We start from the raw sequence: 8,477 nt of genomic DNA on the forward strand, positions 1-8,477 counted from the left end.
TGAAGGAGGGTGGAAAATGTAGTTCTCTAGTTAGCAATATTCCTGCTCTCTCTCAGAAAGAAAAAATAAATAAATAAAAGGACAATGAATCAAGGGAAGGCAGCTAGTAGTGTCTGCTCCAGTCTCTACTTTAAAAATAGAAAATTTGGCTGGGTGCGGTGGCTCAAGCCTGTAATCCCAGCACTTTGGGAGGCCGAGACGGGCGGATCACGAGGTCGGGAGATCAAGACCATCCTAGCTAACATGGTGAAACCCCGTCTCTACTAAAAAATACAAAAAATTAGCCGGGGGAGGTGGCGGGCACCTGTAGTCTCAGCTACTCGGGAGGCTGAGGCAGGAGAATGGCGTAAACCCGGGAGGCGGAGCTTGCAGTGAGCTGACATCCAGCCACTGCACTCCAGCCTGGGCCACAGAGCGAGACTCCGTCTCAAAAATAAATAAATAAATAAATAAATAAATAAATAAATAAATAAATAAATAAAAATAGAAAATTTTCAGGCTGGGCACAGTGACTCATACCTGTAATCCAGTATGTTGGGAGGCTGAGGTGGGAGGATTGCTCAAGCGAGTTTGAGACCATCCTGGGCAGCTACCTCATCTGGCATTACCTCATCTCTACAAATTTTTTTTTTTTTTTAATTAGCCAAACACGGTGGCATGTGCTTGTAGTCCTAGCTGCTCAGGAGGCTGAGGTGGGAGGATCACATGCACCCATGAGGTTGAGGTTGCAGTGAGCTGTGTTCATACCTCTGTACTCCATCCTGGGCAACAGAGCAAAACCCTGTCTCAAAACAAACAAACAACCAAACAAATATTTTTTTCATAGAGAAGCGTTGTCACTGTGTTACCCAGGCTGGTCTCGATCGCAGCAGTTGGGAGGCCACAAGTGATCCTCCCACCTCAGCCTCCCAAAGTTCTGGGATTAGAGGGATGAGCCACGTTGCCTGGCCTTCCAGTCTCTTCTTGTTCATCTTAGGGGGTGGGGTTACCTCATTATTTTCCCAATAGGACACCTAATAATAATGACCAGCAGTTAAGTAACTATCATAAACCAGGAAGTTTGTCAAATCCTTGATGTTTGTTTTCTTCAGTTCTTACAAGAAGCCTGAGGGTAGATTATTACCATCCTCAATTTACAGATGGAGGAATGGAGACTGACAAATGTGTCTTGTCCAAGGCTTCACATAAGCAATAGGTGACAAAGTCTAATTTTTATTTTTTTATTTTATTTTTATTTAATTTAATTTTTATTTTTTTAGATAGGGTCTTGCTCTGTTGCCTGGGCTGGAGTGCAGTGGCGTGATCTCAGCTCACTGCAGCCTTGACCTCCTGGGCTCAAGCAATCCTCCCACCTCAGCCTCCCAAATAGCTGGGATTACAGATGTGTGCCTCCATTCCTGGCTAATTTTTTATATTTTTTTGTAGATACAGGGGTCTTGCTATGTTGCCCAGGCTGGTCTTAAACTCCTGACCTCAAACAATCCTCCTGCCTTGATGTTCCAAAGTGTTGGGATTACAGGCATGAGCCACTGCACCCAGCCTTAAGGTCTAAATTTTAATCCTGATCTCTCTGACTCTAAAATCTAACTTTCTGCTATAACTCAATATACATCTTGATTATTGCCTCAGAGGAAGGGCTGGTGCTAAGAGATTTTCATGCTGAAGGTTCTTCTTCCAAATCCAGCATCCTCTGTTATGCTCCTCTGATGCTTTGTCTCATTAGTTAACTCACCGATGTGAACAATCTGATATCCATCTGCTATTTATTTATTTATTTATTTATTTATTTATTTATTTATTTATTTATTATTTTTGAGATGGAGTCTCACTCTTTCACCCAGGCTGGAGTGCAGTGGCGTGATCTCGGCTCACTGCAACCTCTGCCTCCCAGGTTCAAGATATTCTCCTGCCTCAGCCTCCTGAGTAGCTGGGATTACAGGCGTGCACCACCACGCCAAGCTAATGTTTGTATTTTTAGTAGGAACAGTGTCTCATCAGCCAGGCTGGTCTCGAACTCCTGAGCTCAGGTGATCCACCCGTCTTGGCCTCCCAAAGTGCTGGGGTTACAGGCGTGAGCTACCGCACCCGGCCCATCTGTTTTATTTTGTATTTTGCAAACAGTTTTGTACCAAAAGTCCTTTTTAGTCTACATATACCAACTTTACAATTAATACAATTGTAAGTTTACAGTGGGTACTTAATAAATACTTCTTGAGTGAGTGAGTAAATTACAAAGAAAAAATTTTTTCCCTTACAAGAAAGAACCCTCTTTGGCTAAGTCAGTATTTCTCAATGTGGTACTGGACCCCCTGTAATATAATCACTGAAATGCTTGTTAAAAATATAGATCCCAGGCCAGGTGTGGTGGCTCTCGCCTGTAATCCCAGCACTTTAGGAGGCCGAGGGAGGCAGATCACCTGAGTTCGCGACTTTGAGACCAGCCTGACCAACATGGAGAAACCCTGTCTCTACTGAAAATACAAAATGAGCCGGGCGTGGTGGTGCATGCCCAGTTACTCGGGAGGCCGAGGCAGGAGAATTGCTTGAACCCAGGAGGCGGAGGTTGCCGTGAGCTGAGATGGTGCCACGCACTCCAGTCTGGGCAAGAAGAGCAACAAAACTCTGTCTCAAAAAAAAAAATAGATGATAGATGATAGATAGATAGATAGATAGATAGATAGATAGATAGATAGATTAGATAGATGATAGATAGATCTCAGCCCTGTAATCCTAGCACTTTGGGAGGCCAAAGTGAGGCTTGAGCTCAGGAGTTCAAAACCAGCATGGGCAACATGGTGAAACTCCCATCTCAGCAAAAAATACAAAAATTAGCCAAGTGTATTGGTGCACACCTGTAGTCCCAGCTACTTGGGAGCTGAGGTGGGAGGATCACTTGAACCTAGGAGGTTGAGGCTGCAGTGAACCAAGATCACACCACTACACTCCAGCCTGGGTGACAAAGCGAGACCGTGTCTCAAAAAAATAAAAAATAAAAATAAAATATTAAATATGGATCCTTCAGTTAAACCACAGACCTACAAGAATCAGAATGGGGAGGGAAGATTGGTGTATGGACCAGAAATACACACTTTTAACAAATGCTTCAAGTAATTATGATGCTTTTTAAAGTTTGAGCACCATTGCCCTAAGTATAAGGTAAGACTAATAAATAAGGCTCAGAGGCGGCCAGGCGCAGTGGCCCACGCCTGTAATCCCAGCAGTTTGGGAGGCCGAGGAGGGCAGATCACCTGAGGTCGGGAGCTCGAGACCAGCCTGACGAACATGGAGAAACCCCGTCTCTACTAAAAATACAAAATTAGCCGGGCGTGGTGACGCATGTCTGTAATCCCAGCTACTTGGGAGGCAGGAGCAGCCTGACCAACATGAGAAACCCCGTCTCTACTAAAAATACAAAATTAGCCGGGCGTGGTGACGCATGCCTGTAATCCCAGCTACTTGGGAGGCTGAAGCAGGAGAATCGCTTGAACCCGGGAGACAGAGGTTGCGGTGAACTGAGATCGCGCCATTGCACTCCAGCCTGGGCAACAAGAGCAAAACTCCGTCTCAAAAAGATAGATAAATAAATAAATAAATAAATAGATAAGGCTTAGGGAGGTAGCCGCTCAGCAGTTAAGAGGATGGGCACTGGAGCTAGACTTCCTGGATTCATCTAACTAAGGACTTACTAAATGTGCAATCTAATCACACTAACCTCCCTGTGCCTCAGTTTTCTCATCTACAAAATGGGCAAAACAGAATAATTACCTCATATGGTTGTTGTGAACATTAAGTGAGTCAATGTATATAAGGTGCTTGAAACAGAGCCTGACACAGTGTAAGCTCTATGTATATATTTGCCATTATCAGAATTTTCCATCAAAATAGTACATTTCTTAGGCTGGGCATGGTGGCTAATGCCTGTAAGCCCAGTACTTTGGAAGCCTAAAGCAGGTGGATTATTTGAGGCCAGGAATTCAAGACCAGCCAGGCCAACAAGGTGAAACACCATCTCTTCTAAAAAATACCAAAATTAGCCGGGTGTGGTGGCAGACGCCTGTAATCTCAGCTACTTGGGAGGCTGAGGCAGGAGAATCGCTTGAACCAGGAGGTGGATGTTGCAGTGAGCCAGGATTGTGCCACTGCACTCCAGCCTGGGCGACCAGAGCGAGACTACATCTCAGAAAAAGAAAAAAAAAAAAAAAGTACATTTCTTTATAAAGCCTATCTTGTTGCAGAAAACCTAACCTGTAGATTTTATCCTTTCTTCTTTTCTCCTTTTCTGTTTTAGAGAAGTGGACACTTCAAATCAGAATATTTCTTTATTGTGGGGTCAAACTGCACAAAGAAAGCTAAGATGATTACCACATGATGATGAACCAGAGGATCAGAGGTCAGTCTTTGTATAGCTTCCCCATAATTAAGATCGCATAAAAAGGGCAGGGATTCAAAATGAGCCTAACATGTTTTCTCACTTACCAGAAAGTGTTGGGGTAGTTACAAAGGATAACAAAACACAAAGCCTATTGCAGCAACAATCCTTCGGCCAAGTCATCTCCTGTCCCAAATCTCTGTGGAGACTGTGTTGACTCCAGGGCTTCTTGTTCCTTCCTACTGCTATCTCCAGGAGGTTTGTCAGCCTCTGATAGATGAAAAACATTCCCAAGAGCAAACTAGAAGGCTTAGCACTTGCACTCCCCACCCCTTGTAGAATGAGATGAGCTTTGGCAACTGATCACTCGAGGATGGATCCTTGAGAGCAGGTGTGCCTGGGAAGTCTAAGATAGTTTTTCTACAATGGGCTCCTTGTTGGTGTGTGAATCCAGACTGGATATGATTAATTGACTCTTTTATCTTTTTTTTTTTTAACTTGTCACTGACTTGCAGCTAATAATTGACTCTTTTAAAATTAGGCTTTCCTCTTATCATGTGACTTCTTCAAAGTTACTTAAAATTAGAATTTCTATTTCCCTGTTTGTAAAAAGGAACTTACAGTAGAATGTTAGTGCTAAAGGGAATTTCTAAGGCAACTTAATATGACTCCTTGCATTTTATAGAGAGAAGATTCAGAAAGGTTAAGGGACTTATTCAAGGTCCAAAGAGCTTGTAAGTGGTAGGGCCAGGAATAAAACTTGAATATTTAGTTAATTTTGCAATTGACATAATTGAGGCAGAAATTGGAGAATTACTGAAATTTTTGCTAGAAGGCCAAAAATTTAAGTGCCATTGATATTTTATTTTTGGTATTATTTCTCTGACAATCTAATTAGTGAATAAAAAACATAAAGTGATCGGGCACAGTGGCTCATGCCTGTAATCCCAGCACTTTGAGAGTCTGAGGCAGGCGGATAGCTTGAGCTCAGGAGTTCAAGACCAGCCTGGGCAATATGGTGAAACCCCGTCTTTACCAAAAATACAGAAACTTAGCTGAACATGGTGGCATATGCCTGTGGTCCCAGCTGCTTGGGAGGCTGAGGTGGGAGGATCGTTTGAGCCTGGAAGGCAGAGGCTGCAGTGAGCCGAGATCACATCCTTGTATTCTAGCCTGGGTGACAGATCCAGACCCTGTCTTAAAAAACAAAACAGAACAAAACACAAAAACCCCACAAAGTATAATTCTCTGGTGTTTTATCTAATGAAAGTATAATAGAAGCTTTGCTGTTAAACATAAGACATAGATTAAAGTGCCTGTGAATACGTATTTTTCTTTTTGTTCTTTTTTCCATATATATTCTGCTTATGTAATATTTTTCATAATTACTTTGGATCATAATAATTTTTTGAGATTAAGTCTTACTATTTTGCCGAGGCTAGCCTCAAACTCTTGGGCTGAAGCAATCCTCCCTCAGCCTCCTGAGTACTTAGGACTGCAGGTGGGCACACCAGGCCATCAGGATCATAATAGTTTTACTTGATATTTTAATGATTCTTGATTCTGTTTTAAAATAATGACTTATGGTATATGAATTATCTATCAATTTAAAAATAAGTCTAATTTTCTGTCACTCATTAAAAGTATAATCCACTTGCAGGAACCTTCATTCTAAGTTAAATATAATTTCAGATATACAGAAACATTGCAGGAACCTTACAATGAATTTCTAGATAATCTTCGCATTATAATATTATATACATTTCTTTATAAAGTCTATCTAATTGTAGTAAATCTAACCTATAGATTTTACATAGGTTAGACTATATATATATGTCTTTTTTTCCTGGGCAATTTAAGAGTAAGTTGCAGACGTAATGCCCTTCTAACTTTAATTCTTAACTGGAAAAAATACACCACATCCAGTTAACTATAGAGTAATCTAAGTATTGGTCTTTTCAGCAACACTCACTCACATAATACTCATTGTTGATAGCATCATTTTCAAATTGTAGCATCTTCTAACTTGAACAATGGTAGATAAAGTCTAGCTATAAGAGTAATTGATGTAGTCAGCTGAGCGGCGTGGTGGCTCACGCCTGTAATCCCAGCACTGTGGAAGGCCAAGGCGGGTGAATCATGAGGTCAGGAGTTCGAGACCATCCTGGCCAACATGGTGAAACCCCCATCTCCACTAAAGATACAAAAAATTAGCCAGGCATGGTGACGTGCGCCTGTAATCTCAGCTACTGAGGCAGGAGAATCGCTTGAACCCAGGAGGTAGAGGTTGCAGTGAGCCAAGATCACGCCACTGCACTCCAGCCTGGGCGACAGGATGAGACTCCATCTCAAAGAAACAAAAACAAAAAACAAAACAAAACAAAACAAAAAGAGTAATTGATGTAGTCTTTTAGCTCAATAGATACTTACTAAAGAGTAAGCGTTTTAGCTGAGCACAGTTGACGTGCCTGTGATCCCAACTACTCAGAAGTTCGAGGTAAGAGGATTGCTTGAGCCCAGGAATTTGAGAGCATCCTGGGCAACATAACGAGACCTCTGTCTCTACAAAAAAAAAGTGTTTTAAATTAGGTGTGCATGGTGGTGCTCGCTTGTGGTCCCAGTCACTTGGGAAGCTAAGGCAAGAGGATCACTTGAGCCCAGGAGGTTGAGGCTGCAACTGCATTCTAGTCTGGGCAAGAGAGTAAGATCCTCTCTCTAAAAAAATTTCAGTTTATATTTGTTTTCTCAGGTGTTACACACCTGTTTTTATTTGTTTTTTTAAAGGAAGGCGGTGCTTACTTCGCCTTCTATTTCGCCTACTATTTACGAAAATAGTAATTCGTCACATAATTTTCCATATGGAAGTCACTCTGTTAGCTTGGGAGCACAAACAGGCATCATTGGTGGCTTTTCATAAGCCCCTGATAACTTTGTATTGTTTTATTTCTTTTGTGTTTTGTTTGTTTTTGTTTTTGTTTTTGAGACGAGTCTCACTCTTGTTGCCCAGGCTGGAGTGCAATGGTGTGATCTCGGCTTACCGCAACATCCGCTGCTTGGGTTCAAGCGATTCTCCTGCCTTAGCTTCCTGAGTAGCTGGGACTACAGGCATCTGCCACCATGCCGAGCTAATTTTTGTATCTCTTTTTACTAGAGTCGGGTTTCACCATGTTAGCCAGGCTGGTTTCAAACTCCTGACCTCAAGTGATCTGCCTGCCTCGGCCTCCCAAAGTGCTGGCATTATCAGGCATGAGCTACCGTGCCCAGCCAGCCCCTGATAACTTTGGATACACTTAAGGAAGAAGAAATTTTTTTTACCTGCATTACAGTAAACTAACAGGATCTATTTGTCTTTCATGAACATTGTGTTCCACAAAACACTGCCCACTATCTGATAAGCAATATGAGAGTACAGGACCAGTCTTCTTATTGTGTCCTTTGATGTCAAGCATAAAACAATACACATTGCAGGAGTTTGATAGATATTTGATGAGTTGGAGCAAAATCCAGTTTGCAGATAAAGATTCAAAACGGGCGAAAAAGAATTGACTTGGGGGAAAAAAGCAACTTCAGTTCTTCTAATATTCCTACCATTAAAACCACATATATTTCTATTCAAAAGTATATTACCAAATCCAGTGGGGTATTATTTAAAGTTGAAAGTTGGAAAAAATAAAATATACAAAGAAAAAGTAATTTTATATTTCTTATATATTGTTGTGTTTGATAGTATTGATGTTCTCCTGGGAGAAATAATAAAAGTTCTTTTTTAACTGACATGAAAAGAAAGTTTTGGCTGGGTGTGGTGGCTCATGCCTGTAATCCCAGCACTTTGGGAGGCTGAGGTGGGCGGATCACGAGGTCAGGAGTTCAAGACCAGCCTGGCCAACATGGTAAAACCCTGTCTCTACTAAAAATACAAAAAGTAGCCGGATGTGGTGGCACACGCCTGTAATTCCATCTACTTAGGCTGAGGCAGGAGAATTGCTTGAACCCGAGAGGAGGAGGTTGCAGTGAGCCGAGATCATGTCACTGTACTCCAACCTGGCAACAGAGCGAGACTCCATCGAAAGAAAGAAAGAAAAGAGAGAGAGAGAGAGAGAGAGAGAGA

This window comes from Piliocolobus tephrosceles, chromosome 5 (genome assembly GCF_002776525.5).
Source record: "Piliocolobus tephrosceles isolate RC106 chromosome 5, ASM277652v3, whole genome shotgun sequence".
In the NCBI taxonomy this organism is placed as follows: Eukaryota; Metazoa; Chordata; class Mammalia; order Primates; family Cercopithecidae; genus Piliocolobus; species Piliocolobus tephrosceles.